This window comes from Zootermopsis nevadensis, unplaced genomic scaffold (genome assembly GCF_977971745.1).
Source record: "Zootermopsis nevadensis isolate Lab colony 2312 unplaced genomic scaffold, Znev_1.0 Znev_ptg000002l, whole genome shotgun sequence".
Lineage (NCBI taxonomy): Eukaryota > Metazoa > Arthropoda > Insecta > Blattodea > Termopsidae > Zootermopsis > Zootermopsis nevadensis.
In genome coordinates, this window is record NW_028259134.1 from 21,159,961 (window position 1) to 21,178,076 (window position 18,116).

Here is an 18,116-nt window from a genome sequence, read left to right on the forward strand (position 1 = left end):
CAAACTGCAGGACGCCTTTTCACGAAGAATCCGCCCGTGACATTTCTCAGCGACGGCAAGAAACATCGTGCCACTGAATCATTCCTAACACGTAAGGTTTTACGACCCCATAATCGAAAGAAACACAACGGTGATGGTACAGTAACAAGAGGTCACTGGTATTTGTTAAGGGTAAGATTTCATAGTGAAATAGAAGTTGTGTATCAATGTGCAGTGATTTGGCAACAAGTGACAAGCATTATACACACACTTAATTTTGCCCTCAACAAGATACGAACCTACGATTTTACTAATCAACTATCCCCATGTAATCTTTAACTCGGTCTTCCAAGATGCCGCTTTTCAAAATCTTTCCGTGACAAACTTGAGTTCTCACTTAATTTCTCCTTATTCGATCTACAAGCCCAGCCCACTGCAACATATTTCCTCCAACAATTTCATCAATGCATGAAGAACTAATTCATGAAGTTCCTCGTAGTGTAATTTTCTCGATTCTCGCCTAATTTTAACAGTATCTTTGGCAAAGATGAAACTTATTACGCATTTGGATGCCATCAGGATTTTCATTGTTTCAAAATAGCAGTTCTTTGTGAATTCAATTCGAAATGTACTCGCTTATTCCCGCGGCATTTCAGTCTGTTTTACCACATTTTTCCCCCAATACAGCGACTTTAAAAATTCGAGAAGTGGCAATATGACGTATTACAGACGTACCGGAGTAAAACCTCGGCAAGCAGACGAGCTATGACGACGGTTGTTTCTGACCGGGGAAGATCCTGGATGGGTGTCTAGGGCCGCTTATTTCCCGTCGATCGGCGTTCTCCTACGATTCCTACGACGCACTCCCAGGCTCAGCAGATCTTCGGCAATCGCTTGTCCACACAAAATAGAACGAACATTGCGACTCACCGTTGCTGGTGGCGAAGCTGTCCAGTCCGTGCACCAGCGGCGCTGATCGTCGAATCTGTCCTTCCCCCTGTTTAGCGATCAAAGGTTTGTCCCGTCTTCTGTTCGTGTCAGCTTTCTTGGGCTGTCGGTCACTCAATGCCGACACACACACACACACACTTGTTTCTTCTCCAGCATCCAGCTCCAAGTCTGGAAAACACGAAGTCACGTGACCAGATCTGCCTTGGCTACGTCACACAATTCGCAGTCCCTCCTCTCCTCAGCGACTCTGAGCATGAATATGGCAACAAATTTCACTCCCTTTATGTCCAGATGCCTGACCACAGAGGAGTGGGGAGTCTTATCGCAAGCTTGTTCATGGAATCAAATTATATTCCATTCATTATTCTTGGAAAACACAACTGACCTTCTATCTACATTAATAACTATTACACGATAATTAATTCCATTAACTGCGTGCCAAATAGGTCTCCTTCCGAAAGGATATTCAGGGCGCAGACATAGGAGACGGCTTCCAGTAACGGGGGGGGGGGGGGTACAGCGAATAGGGCGAACCGGGGCTGGTTGCCACATGACTGAAACCTGTGAGGATATTTTAAACCGTATCGGCACGAGAAAATTCAATTTCATCGAGGAACACAAATTTGTTATTTATAGATAACAATACATTAAAAGGATTACTTTCTGTTGCAGCTTGTTCGAGTGTGGTTTGTAACACGCATTCATAATAATGTAAATGTTCTCAGACTTCGTGTGTTATGAATTCGACTAAACGCGTAAGTGCTTTAAAATGCTTCGCTTGGCACCTAGATACAAATGTGAACATATTATGTCGCTCTGGGAACAGTTCCTCCATTAAATTCCACAACCATTCAGTACAGCGTATTAAAGTCAACTTATGCATATCACAATCTTCAGGATCTTGGACAGGAGACGAAATTATCAAAGATTCTGAACTGAATGTCAGCAATCATACAAGGGGCTTTTCCTTTCCTACGAAATACATCATAGGCAGTTGATACAGGATCTCGTATTAACCCAAAAACCAGGCAGTAGCCTTCAGGAATTATCATAGTCTACTGTGACGTCACACAACCCGAAATAGTTTAAATCGATTCGACGCCCCATAATAATACATTTCCAGTTTAACGCGTTATGTCAAGTATGCAAATACGAGCACCCACACGTACAGTGAGATATGTTGTTGTTTTCGGAATCTGAAGTTTAAGTTGCGTTTGGGTACGAAGCGGCCATTTGTATGTTTATGTAAAGCCAAACAGTCCTTGACCGGTTCTATGGGCAAAGAAAACTTACGTTAGCCTTTCGGTTAATCTAAAACCACGTGACACAGCGTGTTCCTAGCTAACGGGACGACTCAGCAAGATGGAATTTAAAATTGCTCGTATTTGATAAACTTAAATTTCAGACGTGTTTACCCTGAAAGGAACGGAAACTTGCGAATAACTATATCATCCTGTTTGTCCATAATGAACAGTCAAATCTACGAGGGTTAGTACTGGTTCATACAGGTAGCGGTGGGCACACGCCGTCCTTTGGGTTTTGTGGTTAAAGTTTCCTGATTTTTTTTGTAATTTTGTACACTCTCTTTCCCTAAAACTGAGCGATCAACTATGTATCTGCATTTGTGAAATCGTTGTTAACGTTGATAAATGCCAATGTCGAATTTTCTACTCTATGTTGCGTTTTTATTAAAATCTTTATTTACTTTTTGCGATGAAACTCCGGATTAACCAGCTTCTAGAAACACCGATCACGTGTTCACGTGGTTTAAGCAGGAGCCCACTGTAACACGTTACTTAACACGGGCCGCGATCCCTTTCCGATTTCATTCAATCTACATAATTTTTTAATCCAATAAATTCCCCAATTGAATATCGTTTCGTTCGCCCCGATGTCCAAAATGCCCTCCCCATTTATTTTCACGGCGAAGGGTTGATGTACCCTCAAGGTGACCCACGTGTCAACAAACGCGTAGCTAAAGCAGTCTAACATGCAGGGGTAGGAGCTGATGATAACATGGAGAACCTTGGACGAGGTAATATGATGCAGTCTGCCAAGAATAAGCGAGATCGAATGCAAATAATTTCAGTGATTATCTGCGGGCGGCTGAGGGCTTTACGTTCCTCGTTCAAGATCATCAGCGAATTCATTAGAATTATTCCATGTTTTCAAATCTATATGGGAAAAAAAAATAATACAGTTACCTTCTATATTGACAGTGACATGTGATTACAGAAACAATTTCCTTCTGACCTGTTTTACTTTCATGATAAATCTGTTATTGACCCACAATGTCTAAGATCCATAACGAAACGAAGGCCGATATGAACTGAGAAAAAAACGTTACGTCACACTGGTCTATCGTGTTTAATATGCGGATTAAATGTGGCGATTTAGTCCGTCTACAAAGCGCAATAGACAATTCTTAGTTAGTTGGCGATAATTGTTTTTAATTCGCTCTTTGCTCCGAGTGTATATAGCCGTTATGGGATTTTGGACCTCATGTGATAATATTTATGGCTACGTGTTTAATACTTTAGATATTATCGTAACTTTTTCTGGTGATTTTCTAGTTATAACATAATGATATTACAATAATATTTTAATATTTTCCGTCAAATCACAATTTTTAATAAGATAATAAAATATAAAAAATATTTAAAATATCATTTCACGTTCCGCATCGAATATTTTAAATATTTTATATTTTATTATCTTATTAAAAATTGTGATTTGACGGAAAATATTAAAATATTAACCTAATTCACAATATGACGCAAATATACTACCTTATTACAATAAACTAAAATGTTCAATAATTTCAAAAAAATATCTTACGTTACTTAAAACCTCCCTGTACATTGTGTCACACTGGTTAGACTCTCTGTTATGAAAGAAATTATGGTATTATGCCAGCTGCTGTATTTCTCGTAAATTAACGACACTTCGACCAGCTCAGACTATATATAGCCTAATGACATGACGAATAATTAATAATGAATTAAAAATGACATAGAATTAAGCGGCCGTGACCAAATTTAACGCAGTTTCCCCGCAATGTATCTGGAGAGGCTGAGAAGAACCACGATTGCCCTGTCAGAATAACCGGGCTCCGTGATCGAGATTTGAATCCTGTACCTCCCGAATACGAAGTAGAGAGCAATCCAATCGGCCACGACGTTCGGAGTTCTTGCAAGTCATGCGTATAATTTATTTCAGGAAATTCAAAATTGTTTAGTCTTTTATCAGTGCCAAGTGTGTGTTGTTCTACAGATAAATATATTTAAATGCACAGGTCATACGTCTTCTAAATTTAAATCAGTTGGTGATTTTGAGCGAAGCCAAAAGTGAGTAAACGGACTTTTAATCAGTTTCTACTTCTTGTGACACGAGCTTCGAGGATTAAAATCGTGTAACATGATCTTAACGATTTGAGATGCATCATTCTAAGCGCAAAATTCTTCTATTTAAATTACATTTATAACAATTTCGTGTACTCGGTAAGACACTCAAAAATTGTGTGGGTAGTTTACGTAAACATAGAATCACGGTTGTAGTTTGTGTTAATAAAAATAAATCCACATGTTAATATTATTACAAAACGCTGTAGTAAACATCAAGTGTTTCACACCTACTTTCATGATTAACGGCTGAAAGCCATTCATATTTGTTCCAGTACAGCCTGACTCCTCAAACTTGTGACAGACTTAACAAATACGTCATATCGTATCATAATCGCCTTCATATATCCTTAATAATATTCAGATATGTAAGTGGGATTCACAGACTAATATTCCTGTGTTTCTGTCATATCTCGCGATGTAATAAGGCGAAAAATTAGAAAAATTATAGATTTCAAGGGCCAACAAACCCAGGCAAAGCCTGAAGGCAAGCCATTTTTTATAACAGACTGAAAGCATCCTCTGAGCCAATAGATTTACCTTAACATTCATTAGGTTGAAGTTAACAGGTGAATCTTTCAACACAGTAAAAGAACACACAAACACTGGTCAGTTATCTTGTAGAAGTTAAGTAACGTTTCAGAGATCCTTATTGCCTCCATCATCAGGGCAGACAGCCGTCTTCCGACTCACAAATGGTCAGTTTTCCGTTTTTAAATAACTCACAACGAAATTTTTTTTAATTTTACAGTATTTGGATTGCAACTTTAACATCTACAAGTCCGAACACGGTATTATTATACTACTTTTGATGTCGTAAATAATAATGGTAATTATATGTACCACCTGCTTTGATGTTTAATAACTCTACAGTTTGCACACAGAATATGCAAACATGCTTCTCAAAGCAAACAGCGATTACTTCCTTGAACAGCGTTAACCAGTTGATATTTGTAATGGTGAAGTGTAGTGTTTTCTTCGCGGTACGGACTGAATTCTTAAATACTATTTAGACGAGCTTCAGTTTTTAAAGTGTTCCACAAGGTAGTTTATGCTTTAAATATTCTAACGTTCAGAAAGAGACACTTCACTCCATCTCTCAAGCAAAGATACACAAACGCAAATAAAAAGTTGACTGCCGGACTGAGGAATGAAGATCCGTATGCATTATAGCGTAAACATTCTTCAGAACAGGTAAATTGCACGTTAAAGGTGGCTGCAGAGGAAACTATTTAACACGTAATTATCTCTCAGCAGGCAGTTCTAAACCATTTCTTACCCATGAAACGGCAAAACAGCTAACTACAGTAGGATTTCCATGGACCAGGTACCTTGTACAGTACAGTACAAATAATAGTACAGACATATAGTTATTTTATGCGGAATTAAAATAGGAAGTATGTGATAATCGCCAACGCCGAACACCCATAACCACAGAGGGTACATCTTCCGTTGATAAAGACTCCGTAAAAGAAAATTAAAAAAAAACCATTACGAGGCGAAACACGAGAAATTCAGTTAATGTAAAACTCATTCTTTCCAGCTGTGAGTACGTAAAGCTTGTCATAATTTGCGAATAAGCTTAAATTAATCTATGGAACGAAAGTTGTACTCGGACGACGTCGCAGACAAGGCAGAATGCAAAGTGGATGGTCCTGTTCTCTAGTCCTGACCTCAGGCACTTCGTCGTACGTATTTAAAAGAAAAAAAAAACCTGGAGACGTTTCGTCCAGACGCGGAGTCACCGAACAAAACAAACCCAAGACTATCACGTATGAAAGCGAAATGAGCAGCTTAGCTACCATCATCGGCATGCAGCGTGTATCTAATGTATTCAGGCCAGATTAATCTAGACGGTGCTCCGAGTTGATCGCACGAGGTCATGAATGCAGCAGATGTGGACGCAACGCAACACGTGCGACGAACTGGCCGTGTCTGGAGCCGACGCACAATGGATTATGGGGCGCGGCGCCGACCGGGGGGCAGATTGTGACGAAAATGACAGGAAGGCGGGAAGAACGTTTCACCAGTTGCCGGGAACGGGCTGGAATGACAGGGAAACACCTCATCACGGACACTTTCACTGCTCAATGACGTCACACTGCGAGTCAGCTGACGCGATGGCACGACAGTCGATATTACAGCTGTACGTATGACCGATGTCGGAGAAGGGTTTCCATTGTGGTCAGTTTTGGGCTAACATCGTCTTTCAGCTTCGTCCTGCAATGACTCCATGCAGCATATTCCTTCCTGAGAAGCTAACAGTTGCTCAGCTGGTCAATAAATTGCCTTTCTTTTTTTTTTTTGAAACAGGAGATTCTTAACAAAGTTCACAACAACACTGGATCCCTGTCCTTTGCCAGTGTAATCCAGTACATCATTACGTACTTCCTCAAAATCCTTTTAATATTATCCCCTGTGATCTCTGCTTCGGTCTTGCGGGTGGTATCTAGCAGCGGAAAGAAATGTTGGCTCATCCCAAAGTGGTTCAGCTGGAAGAAGGAGCCGATAGCTAAGTCGGATAAAGTGGACGGCCGTCAGAGGAAATGCCTGTGGCGTCTTAATGAGAGAGTTCGTGTCTTCAGACCGTATTCAATCAAGAAGTATTTAAGAGCCAGTGCTGAAAGGAGGAACATCCTTGTTTCGGCGCTGAATGCTGTCCCCTCGTGTTCCCACCAGCCGTTTTATTCGCGTATTTAGGTCACAAACTACTAATACTTATCGTGAAATTTTGGCTCAATTAAACTGAATTCCATGTTTTATTACTTTCAAGCATTTATAACATGATTATTTTCACAGAGAAAGTTACCCTTTTTCACAAATCATAAAACACAAAAAGTAATTTATTTTTACAATATAACATTTATTTTTTTTTAAAAAAAAATACTCATATCGAGAGAACTTTTTTGAAATGCGACAGCGTGTAGTGAATTTCGCGCTGTTGTGCCCAGATATGAAAATGTTAACATAATTTCGAACACGTCTGTAGTTGCATGTGGTTTAAAACGAACGGCCACGTGATTCAGTGTGCTAAATGGTTTCCAGCACAAGGGCGAACAAGTAATCGGTCAGACCGCAGTTCAACGGAGCTGCTTCGTGACCACACGCACTGGCGCCATCGATAATCCGTGTTTCCTACATCGCGTGAGTCATGTAGCACGCGTGTGTGACCCGTAGGGCTACACGCATGCTCACAAGAGGTTGCCCTTGGACCCTGTCCTATGCCAGATGCCTCCAGCTCGCGAACTACCTTATCTCCCCAACATCGTTGTCATTTCAATGTTTACGTCTTCAAGAGAAAGGATTAAGTACTCGCCAAATTCTTTATTGTCGTTCCTAAATAACTTTTCCGCATATTCGAAGGATGTATGTAGCCTATTGGCTGCCTGCGTATTGCAATGTCGACGAGACGTAAGTATCAACCTAGTTTTACGTGTGTTTACTTCTAGATTAACATCCCTAGTAGCGTCTAACACCGTAAGCAATTATTTTTCCGCCGTCAGATTAATATCATCGTCATCGATCATAAGATGGCGTGCTCCAACCTCCTGATTTTCTAACATTTTTAGAATGACGTAATTTAAAGCGTAGTTAAAAATACATAGCGATAAAACATATCTTTCAGACCATTCTGAACACGAAACACTCAAGGAAATTATTTAACTTTACAGAATTTACAACAGGTTTTTAAACAAAATTTAATTATAGGAATTAATTTCGCAGCCACACCAAAATCCTTCAATACAATAGCTTGAAGCACAATGACGTATGTTAACAAATTACTCTGTTATTGCAATGATTCAATTACACTCAGTGATACGCTTTAAATACCGCACTACCGGCCATGTTATCAGGCGTATTCTGCCAGAATAACAAGTGTGTAAACATTATAGTGTCGGTTGACCGTCAATCATGAGTTCCCGGGTGCTCGACAGCCGTCACTACGTGTGCGACGTGGCCCATAACTCTACAAAAAGATTACGCGCTCCTGATGAACAACTTACAAGTGCTTTAAAACGGCTGGGTGGAGTCCGAAGAACTGATGTGCGGGCCGACACTTCCACCGTGCATTTGTGCTTGTCAGATCATATCCGTCTGTTACAGCTGTAAATAAAATGAATTACCACCGCACACGTAGTTCGTCCAAGGGAATCTGGCACCATGACACATTTAAAATCTCTTGTACGTACTTCTGAGATGATTGTGCCTCGGCATTAAACACAGCCACAAATACAAAATTTTATTATACTATTCTTTACAATTTATTGCCAAAAGATATTAAATTAGAAACTATTTGCCTCGGCATCAAATAAGGCTATTTAATTCCTACATTGGAAATAGCTTCAGAAGCCTAATTCGCACACAGACGGACACACTGCTCTTACGAGGAGGATGAGATGGCACGAGCATGTAGCACGCATGGGGGTTAATAAACGGTAAAAAAAGACACGTCTCTAAACTTTTGAACAAAAATCCTGAAGGAAACAGACCACTCAGACGACAAGTGCGTAGTTGCAAAGATAATATTAAAATATTATGAGTGAATGTGGATTGGATTTAACTGGCCAAGGACAGGGACCGATAAGGGGCTCATATGAACACGGCAATGAAATTTCGCGATCCGTAGCAGACGGTAAATTTATTGAGCAGCTGAGCGGCTATCAGCTTCTCTAGAAGGTCCTATTCACTTCTGATGGACTGCAGTCAAGTCCCTTCGAGCTCGTACTGTGTCGCCAGTATGTCACACAGCATTTGTAAAGCCTCGAACCATGTGTCCGAATTAATAATCATAATGGGCGAGAAGGGGTCAAGACAAGGGCACCCCGTGACGTCACGTTTTACTCTGCTCCTTAATTTTAATTTCAATCGCCAGGAAATACAAGCCGAATACTGCCCCACGGACAGTAAGCTGGTGCACTAGATCAACGTCTCCATAAGACATCAACCCTGGAGGCTGACAGAGCAAACTCACGTATTTCTCTTGTAATGGCCTCGTACAAAATGTCTGCACTTTCGACGTTCGTAATAACCTTTCGACCCCAAATAACCCTTGATTCAGAATTAGGAGACAAGTAACTGGCCACCCTCTAACATCTAACAAATATAAAACAGGGAGACACAGACGGAAACGTGGCATATTGGAGGTTCTAAGGACGTCAAAACCACAATCGAGACGCAAACAGACAAACATGCTGGCAGGTACGAATTAGTTTTACGTAAGGATACCTTTACGTCGTGCGGTAACTCACGGGAGGTAATTAAAGGACATATAATTCGTTAACTAGTACGGCTGAAATGGTTTCAACTGCACAACTCCGCTCTGAAGACGCCAGGACCTATCCGTGTCCCCTGTTTTTTAAAAGGACGCGGGGAAATTATCTCATTTTTTCATACTGCCCCTACACCTCAGGCAGCACGCGACTCACTAAACTGCAATTATGCAAAGTGCTAATATACCGTGTTACCATATCATTAAATAATACGAGAATTATGTAATGGTAACAGAGTTAAAGACTCTCCCATATGTGAAACCAATATAATTCTTATTTAACATGGTGAACGTTTCCTAGAATATCCAAGAACTTATAATTTTCATAATAATTATTTAGCACGCTGACTTCAAGCAGAAGCTCGCGTAAATATTATTTAAGGATTCAGTCCGTACCGCGAATAAAACACAACACTTCACCATTACAAAGATCAAGTGGTTAACCTTGTTTAAGGAAATAATACGACTAAAACGCTAATTAACCTTTGGAGCCGAAGCTCTTTCAAATGAAACTTAAGAATTCAGTCCGTACCGCGAAGAAAACACTACACTTCACCATTACAAGGATCAACTGGTTAACGCTGTTTAAGTAAATAATCGCTGTTATTCAGATAATCATATGAAACCTATAAATGCTAAATGGAGAGGAAATTTAAATCGAAGCAGGTGGTACATTCAGACACAACGGAGCTCTAAATGGGTTACGAAGAAAATGTAACAATCTAAAATAAAAAAAAATCATCTCAACTGCAGAAAATTTTGACGTGATGATGCAGATATTCTGAATACAGCATCAAAAGTCACGGGAGCCCTGTCAGAGATTAGAAAGGCGGACGGACTAACAGTAAACTCCTAAGATTTTAAGTAACTGTACTTAACACAGTCTGCGTGAGCATGGCTGATAAAATTGTAACTGTGTAGGACTCGCACCACTTTTTTCAATGGCTGTAAAAGTATTTGATTTATTACCCCTAAATATTCTGGCATCGACTTTTTCTCCAATAACTTATTACACATATTTACGCAGTCTTAACACAAAGTACGTACACACCAAATTGTTACTAATTTACCACAAGTATTAGACCCATCAACTCTCCCTGTAGGCCTGCTACGAATACAAAGGACATGATATTATTAATTTGAGATTAAAATAGTTTAGAACCATCTTGTAACAAAATAATTTGTATAATATAAATTTAACATTGCAGCTAAAGCATGTATTTTTTTTCGAGAGTTGTACATAAACATTTAAGATATAATTATCACACTGTAATGTAAACAAATTTCCAGTGGTCAACAGTGACAAGATATATTTGCTCGACAGTAAAATATATTTCATTTCCCTATTCAACAGGAGGACTTAAAATCTCCCAAATTTGGAGGCTTGGAAAAATGAAGGATTTCTACCACAGCTTCTTAAAAGGAACTGAACAGGAAATTACTCGTCTGTTATTTTAACTTGCTTTGGCCTCGAGTATAATTCTACTCCTACTAGAGTGTGGAGTGTAAATTTTCACAAACCAGGCGTCTGGACAAGGACATCTCCTAAAAATTGTATGTTATTCAGTGATATGTAAAGACGGGTGGCTTTCGGCGATCTGAATTCGTACTGAAATGCAGTAATTAGCCTGCAGAGGCGTCGGACGGGAACATTACAGGGTTTTGTCGTCCTACACGCATTCCGTAATGACAAATCCTAATTCCACGCACGCGAATGTCACGTCTGTGAAAATTAAACTTTACTTTTAGGATCTGATCTTCTCACGGCAATGAATATGAAGAGGGCTGTCTTCTGGGTTATAGCGCCCTGATGTACCGCATTTCATGCCCCGCTCTTAAACCATCTTGGTTTTGAGGTGATGTCGTTTTACAGACTCCTTCGGATTTGCGTGACCTCTGCACCTAACTGGAGGACAGTTATTTCCGGAAAGTTTTAGCAGAGGTTTGCTGGTTTAAACAGTCTTGCACTTGTGCAAGATGCGACGATGTGACCAGCTCTGTCCTTTCGCGGAGGATGAGTGGGGCTCAGCCGGCTTCTCCCACGCGCAAAACCTCATGCCCTCACCTTCACCGAAGGTCTCTGCCCACACCACCCGCTCGTCCACAAACTGAAGCTCGCTTTATTAAGTCTCACAAAAAAAAATCGTTTACTCGGGGCCCAATTCTTCGTGTAGGTACCACGTGCTGTAAGGTTCAGTAGTTTTGAACTTTAACCACGCAGTTCACTTACGTGTTTCCTTAAACAGCGTTAAAAAATTAATCTTCGTAATGGTGAAGTGCTGTGTTTTCTTTGCGGTACGAACCGAATTTTTAAATGCTATTCAGACGAACTTAGAAGAATGAGATTGGCGGGGCATGTAGCGCGCATGGATGGGGAAAGATGTGTTCACCGGGAAGCCTGAGGGGAAGAGACCTCTGGGGAGACCTAGACGTAGATGGGAGGATAATCTCAGGCGGGATCCCTGGGAGATAGGAGTTGAAGGAGACTGGATTTTGTTGGCCCAGGACAGGGTCCGGTGGAGGGCTTTGGTTAATTCGGTGATGAACCTTCGGGTTCGGTAAGCCATCTAGTTAGTTAGTTATTCAGACGAACTTACCAGAATGATGAGAGGTTAACGCAAGAAAACTTTCACTGTTGTGACCTCGCCGTTACATGCAATATCTGTCACAACTCCCCGTCAAAATTTCTCTCTCTCTCTCTCTCTCTCTCTCTCTCTCTCTCTCTTAGTGTTTAAAATACATAATTCACGCCATTTTATCATCATCTGATTTTGTGTCGACTTATTTACTTACTTCGAGCAACAGACTTAACCTTAATTTCCATAGAGCCTCAGAATTCTTACTGTGCAAGAAACGCAAAAGATTTGAATGAAAAACGAAGCATTACGAGAAACTGTACACTGTCACAAACTTTCGGAATTCAGAAATACCTAAATCAGAGATGGACAACCCACGACACGCGTAAACAGTAAGTTCGATTCTTCGAGATCCAAAGTCCATTCTCCTGTTTTGTGTTTATCACGCCATCACTCTGAAAATGCGCATCGGACATGCCATGATCCAACGCGTTAATCTCTCTGTCGGAGGAGACAACGCACAAAGACATGTTTCGTCTCTAGAACTAAGTACACATAAACATTTGAGTTTCGACTTCGCTCCAGGTAAATTGGCGACAATCAAATGACCAGGAATCGGGATAAATCCTGGATACAGTCTCCAGATGGGCTCAGTATGACTCACGGCATAAAAACGCGGTGATGGATTTACCTTTGAGGACTGTGCATTTGACCCTGACATCAGAACTGCTCCTGAAATTAGGCCACAGTTAAGCAACGGCTGACTGGTTCACAATGACCACTTACAGTAACGTCACTAGTCCACGTAAGCATTTAACTTTCACTTCTACAAACTATTTCAGCATACGTTATTTTCAGAATAAAATTGAACCAACGAATTCAGACCGACACAACTACACTTCCGGTCTTCAGCCACAGGACACAGCAAAAAACATAGAGAAAAATGGAAAATCTTAAAATTGAAACAAATGAATGCAGCGCCGATGTATCAGAAGTGCGACCTCTTACGTTACTTTCCGCCATTGCCCCTGAGCGCCTGACGCACGCAACCCGACCCCAAAACAGTTGCCCTGTTGCTGCATCCAACATTCATCATTAATTTTTTTATTCCCTGAAGCAAAACCTCGAGTCTTATCTTACGTCACCTTTCACCCCCATTGTTAAATCGCGCGTCCGCCATGTTGACTATATCTGAAATTGTTACTCAATGTTGACTAAGAAGCAGGCGGAGATAAGCATATGGGGACCCCTAATAATTTACTTCTTTGTAGTTTCTCAAATCTTAGGACGTCATTGGGAAAGCGTGGGGTTGTCTTCTAAAATGGAACACTCTGTAATTGTGGTCGCCCCTGGAAACAGTTCATTAAATTACATGATTACATTTATAATTCCCAAAAATCTAAATTTTTCACAAATTAATTCTTTTCGATTCGACATTCTGTTAGCACGCAAGGTTCTAAGACTCGTTATTACGAATTTTAAAAATAAACATTCTAGTACGTCAAAACTGTAATAAAATTTTCATGCCAATGCAATCTCAAACAAAATGTCTCCAGATGCAATTACAGCAGTCACAGAGGATGTGGGACATAGCGAGACCTTCTCTGAGGTGTCAGAAGTCTTGGCAGGAGGCCCTTTCTACCTTCAACAAAGTCTACTCTTCAAATTCGGAGAATAACCCACTCCAGTGAGGTCAGGGTCCACGACTCCAAGCGAACATCACAATCTTCAGACTAATGGAGGTGGTAACTCATTTTCATGACGCTCAAATCAAACTTTATCGACTTTATCAGAAAGACTCGTCCAGGGGCGTGTTACCAATGTGTTAATAAGCGTCTCCCACCAGCAAACTGTATTTTGTTTCTAGTTTTCGTTGAGGCATTTACAGATAGGGGACGTATCGATTGATGAATGCTCGTATAATTACCCCCAAAATTAGTAATCGGCTCCCGAGAGCCCCTCGGAGACCCCAGCAGCACCCCACCGTGCAAAACAAACAAAAAGATTAGATACATGCAGATACCAGATTACGTGCCTACATTTAAAACCCGAATTTAATTCGTTACTAATTTCGCTCATAATTTTTCCACGCTTTGAATAAATTATCAGTTCCGTTTACTTCCGGTTCGCCATTCGTGCAACCCGATGGTTCATTACCACGTTGACAAAAGCTACAACCGGTCCTGTCCCGATCCAGATGAATCCAATGAAATTTTTATTCGTTACGGAACTATGAAGAATACATTTGGAAATATATTTGTATTTCAGTCTGCAATTACATCTTCTCCTAGTATTGGTGACTAAAAACCAGAAATTAGTAGCCTTTCTAAATTTACGCCTAATTTTCAATGACTAGTTCGTCACCCAGTGACATCCGACACGCGGACTGATTTAAATTCATCCGCCAAGGAAAATAATCACATCAAACACCCGCCTACAACAAAGATGAAATAAGCATGGCAAACTGAAGTCACTTTTAAATTTAGGCACGTATATCGAAGGCTATTTAAGGATATAAGGGCAGGTGGGAGTGAAGCAACAAGATGACTTTTGACCTCGACTACAGAGTTTCAATTTAAATGTGTCGCTCTGTAAATCACTTGTTCTTAGCTAATGCACAGTTACATAAATAATTTTTAAAAAAAAATAGCACAGTCGACAGCAGTTGCCTCGGTATGCAGCTTCGCTCTGTCTGCGCAAGACTGCAGTTCATTAATTCTGAACGTACCCTGAACAAAAATGTCGCTTTGATCCTTACTAGTCATTAAATTAACCCAATAACTCGTGATCAGTTTCGCAACATGAGACAGTCGCTGTTGGCGAAATTCGTGCGGTATTGATTGATTGACTAGATAACCTAAACTGTTAGCAAATCACACAAATCCAGTCGCAAATCAAAGATTTAAACCTTAAACTAAGTGAACCTGAAATTTGGAAGTAGCAAATTCATCGGATGTTTTAATGGTAATCTGATAGTTCATTTTTCTCATTAGATGCTACGGTTAAGACAGCTTTGTTAGTAAAATAAACTGAGAAACGAATTTCATCCGAAATGTATCGACTCACTCCTCCCCTTCAAAAAAAAAATCGCACGGCACCAGAAAACATAACAAATATTTTTGATAATAACTTCATCATCACGTCTACTTTCTTTTGGATTTTGTGTACAGTTAGTCTGCAAGTAATTATAGAATTTAGTGGCATTTATCTTGGTCTTAATATCCTACAGTAATCTATAAATTCTGCTCCAGAAATCGCTGTAATTTATTACTTACAAAAGAAAATATCACACAAAATTTTGAAGCCAACTTTTGTGAGGACACAAACAACCATGAAGGATTCATTCTGTCAGGTTAGGTTATGTTAGGTACGAATATAGAAAGTAGGGTTTCTATGGGTCAGAGGTCAGGGGTCACAAGTTTGGTGGGTTCGACTTTGAGCTTAGTAAGCTAAGTCTTCAACTTCGAATTTATTGACTCCATCGGAAGAAGCCGCCCCATATTTGGCGACCATAAGGACACTGATGTTTGAATGACTGCCCTATCATAAATCTTCATCTGTAACACGATGCCTATGTGTTCAAAGGAAAATCCCTTCTTTGGAAGTAGCAAGACAAGTTATGAACTGAGAGACAGGAGAAATAAGGACGAGAATTAGAAATTTCTGAGGCACCAGAACCTGGAATGTCGTACAGAGACAGAAACAAAAGATATAATATTCATATTGCAATAATTATAGAAACTGAAAAGAAATATAACAGACTTTCTTTTTCCTCTGAATGGAAAGTAGGCTGAAAGCTTATTACCTGTTAAATGTCGCGATCTGAAATTGCGATCTTGTGAACATTACTGTAAGCTGCAAGTGGTTACTGAGAAGTGAGGCGTGTCATTAGGAATTCGAGAGGAGACGCCCTTCTTCACTCGGAGATAATTACGGACAGACAAACGTTCAAATATCAATTCCCCACACATACAAATTCGAGAGTTAACGTCATAACATTTTCATACCGTATTTCTAATTGTTCTCATAATATATGTCATATTTTCTCCAAATTTCATAAAAGTTTCAAACTCGAAAGACGGTAGTTACGTGCTATAAATCCCACCTGCTATTCTTACAGGTTGACTTAAAACAAACGAAGCGCAGGGTTACGACAGCAATGGACTGTGTGTGAGAAAGCAGTTCGTGTTTTAAGACTCGTCTTTAGGTGGAGTCACTGCCTGTCACCATTTGGAATTCCACACTGGCGGCACGAGGCAATGTACAAACAGCGTCTCTGGAGATTATAACTTATTATTTAAAGGATATGATACCAACTGCCGAATCACAGCTGCAGTAACTAAATTTCGGTTAAATCTGCTTCGAAATTCACAAAATATGAAGTTCAAATCAAACGAAACTCGGATTAAGACGGCACTAACCAGTGACACAAAGCAACTTGGAACTCGAATGCCTGCGACGAATAGTTTAAAAAGAAAGGATTTTGAACTGGATTTAAACATAAGTATAAAGTTATCACAGCATCGACCGGAAATTCTGACTTCAAATATTATCATACCATTCGCTAGGAAGAACAACACATCCTTCCCAGTTTATGTTCAGAATCCTCTGTTAATTACGACGTATAAAATTTGGAGACCGAGGAATCTTATTGAGTGCTGTCAAATGTAACTGCTATTTACATAAGACACACCACGTACAAAAATAATTGCCAGCTCGTAGGAGTCGTGGTCTTAGATTTCGAATCGAACGCGTCCAAGGACAAATGAAATTCAGATGCTTAACGAACAAAACAAGACGAGGCAAAGTGACTTAGAACAGGTTTTGTCTGTTTCCCTTATTTTGCATATCAGATAGGCTTCTCTGGGCAACGCTGCACACAAATGCAAGAACGTGTCGAGTGTGCTAGGATGACCAACTGAACCCAAATGCACAGTAGACTACGTATTTCAAATGAACAGACGCTTCTAAGCGACGTAGACTGAGCTACATTGGCGTAAGGTTTGTCATTTTTTAACTGTTTACTATGTTATTAAATTTTTATTAAATAAATATAGAAACTAAGATTATGCGGTCGTTCGCTTACTTGTTAAACAAATAAACTTAAATTATCTATTTATTTATTTATTTATTAAAAACCAAATGTCGCGGCCGAGTGGTTGAAAATCCTATTTCGTATTCGAAAGGTCTCTGATTCAAATCTTGTCCCAAAGATCGATTATCGTGTCAGACAATTTTCCTTCAGTTGTTGCTTTCTCTGCTTTCTTTATTTTTATTTCACATCCATAAAGCTTGATACTTTCTTTTCACTTTCCATACATCTTATTTCTTTGCATTTCTTTCGTATAAACTTGTTCTCTTCCAAAAAATTTTTCCAAACAATTAAAACCCATCACGCAATTTTAAAGACCGTGGGTCCGTAAACTTCCCTTTTTAAGGCCTTTCTCACGCATTTTATGACCCCCGTATCAGATAACCCACGAACAGAATTTTTGTTCCTTGAGGAATAATTTTTAAAATATCTTCTACCTCATCCCACTGTCGCAATATTCTTATATAACCACAACAGTTGGAAAGAACTATGTAAAAAATGCCAGATTTAATCAGTATTTAGCGTTGCTTGGATGAGATATTTTAACGTCACGTGAATTTTTTTAAAAAAAAGTGTAAGTACAATTCATTTCATCCATTGACCTATGTCAACAAAACAGACCCTCATGTCCCGTCTCTAAAAGTTTCTCATATAATCTTATCTCGGTGACGAAGTATATGCATTATCTGATAAAAAGAATCGATGGTTCTGAACTCGACAGCCAGACGTTTCAAAACTTACGTTAGTGAATAGCTCTATTCTAGTGACCTACATATCACATCACCAAATTTGGAAGTAAACTGTTGCTTACAAGCACAGCCTCACGTACATAAACAGAATCACAGGAT

At 39.8% G+C, this 18,116-nt stretch overlaps 1 protein-coding gene across 12 annotated transcripts in view; it reads right to left on the reverse strand.

Annotated features, from left to right (window-relative positions):
• Positions 1-1,085, reverse strand: part of LOC110836543 (uncharacterized) — an 81,778-nt gene extending 80,693 nt beyond the window's left edge. For 5 of the 12 annotated variants that reach the window (XR_015537130.1, XR_015537132.1, XR_015537127.1 and 2 more), the window contains exon 1: positions 910-1,084. The gene's annotated coding sequence lies outside the window, so the exon portion shown is untranslated. Of the gene's footprint in view, positions 1-909 lie in introns of all 12 variants that reach the window. The other 7 variants (XM_087356140.1, XM_087356131.1, XM_087356176.1 and 4 more) reach the window with 5 other exon arrangements.
• Positions 1,086-18,116: the final 17,031 nt, after the last annotated feature.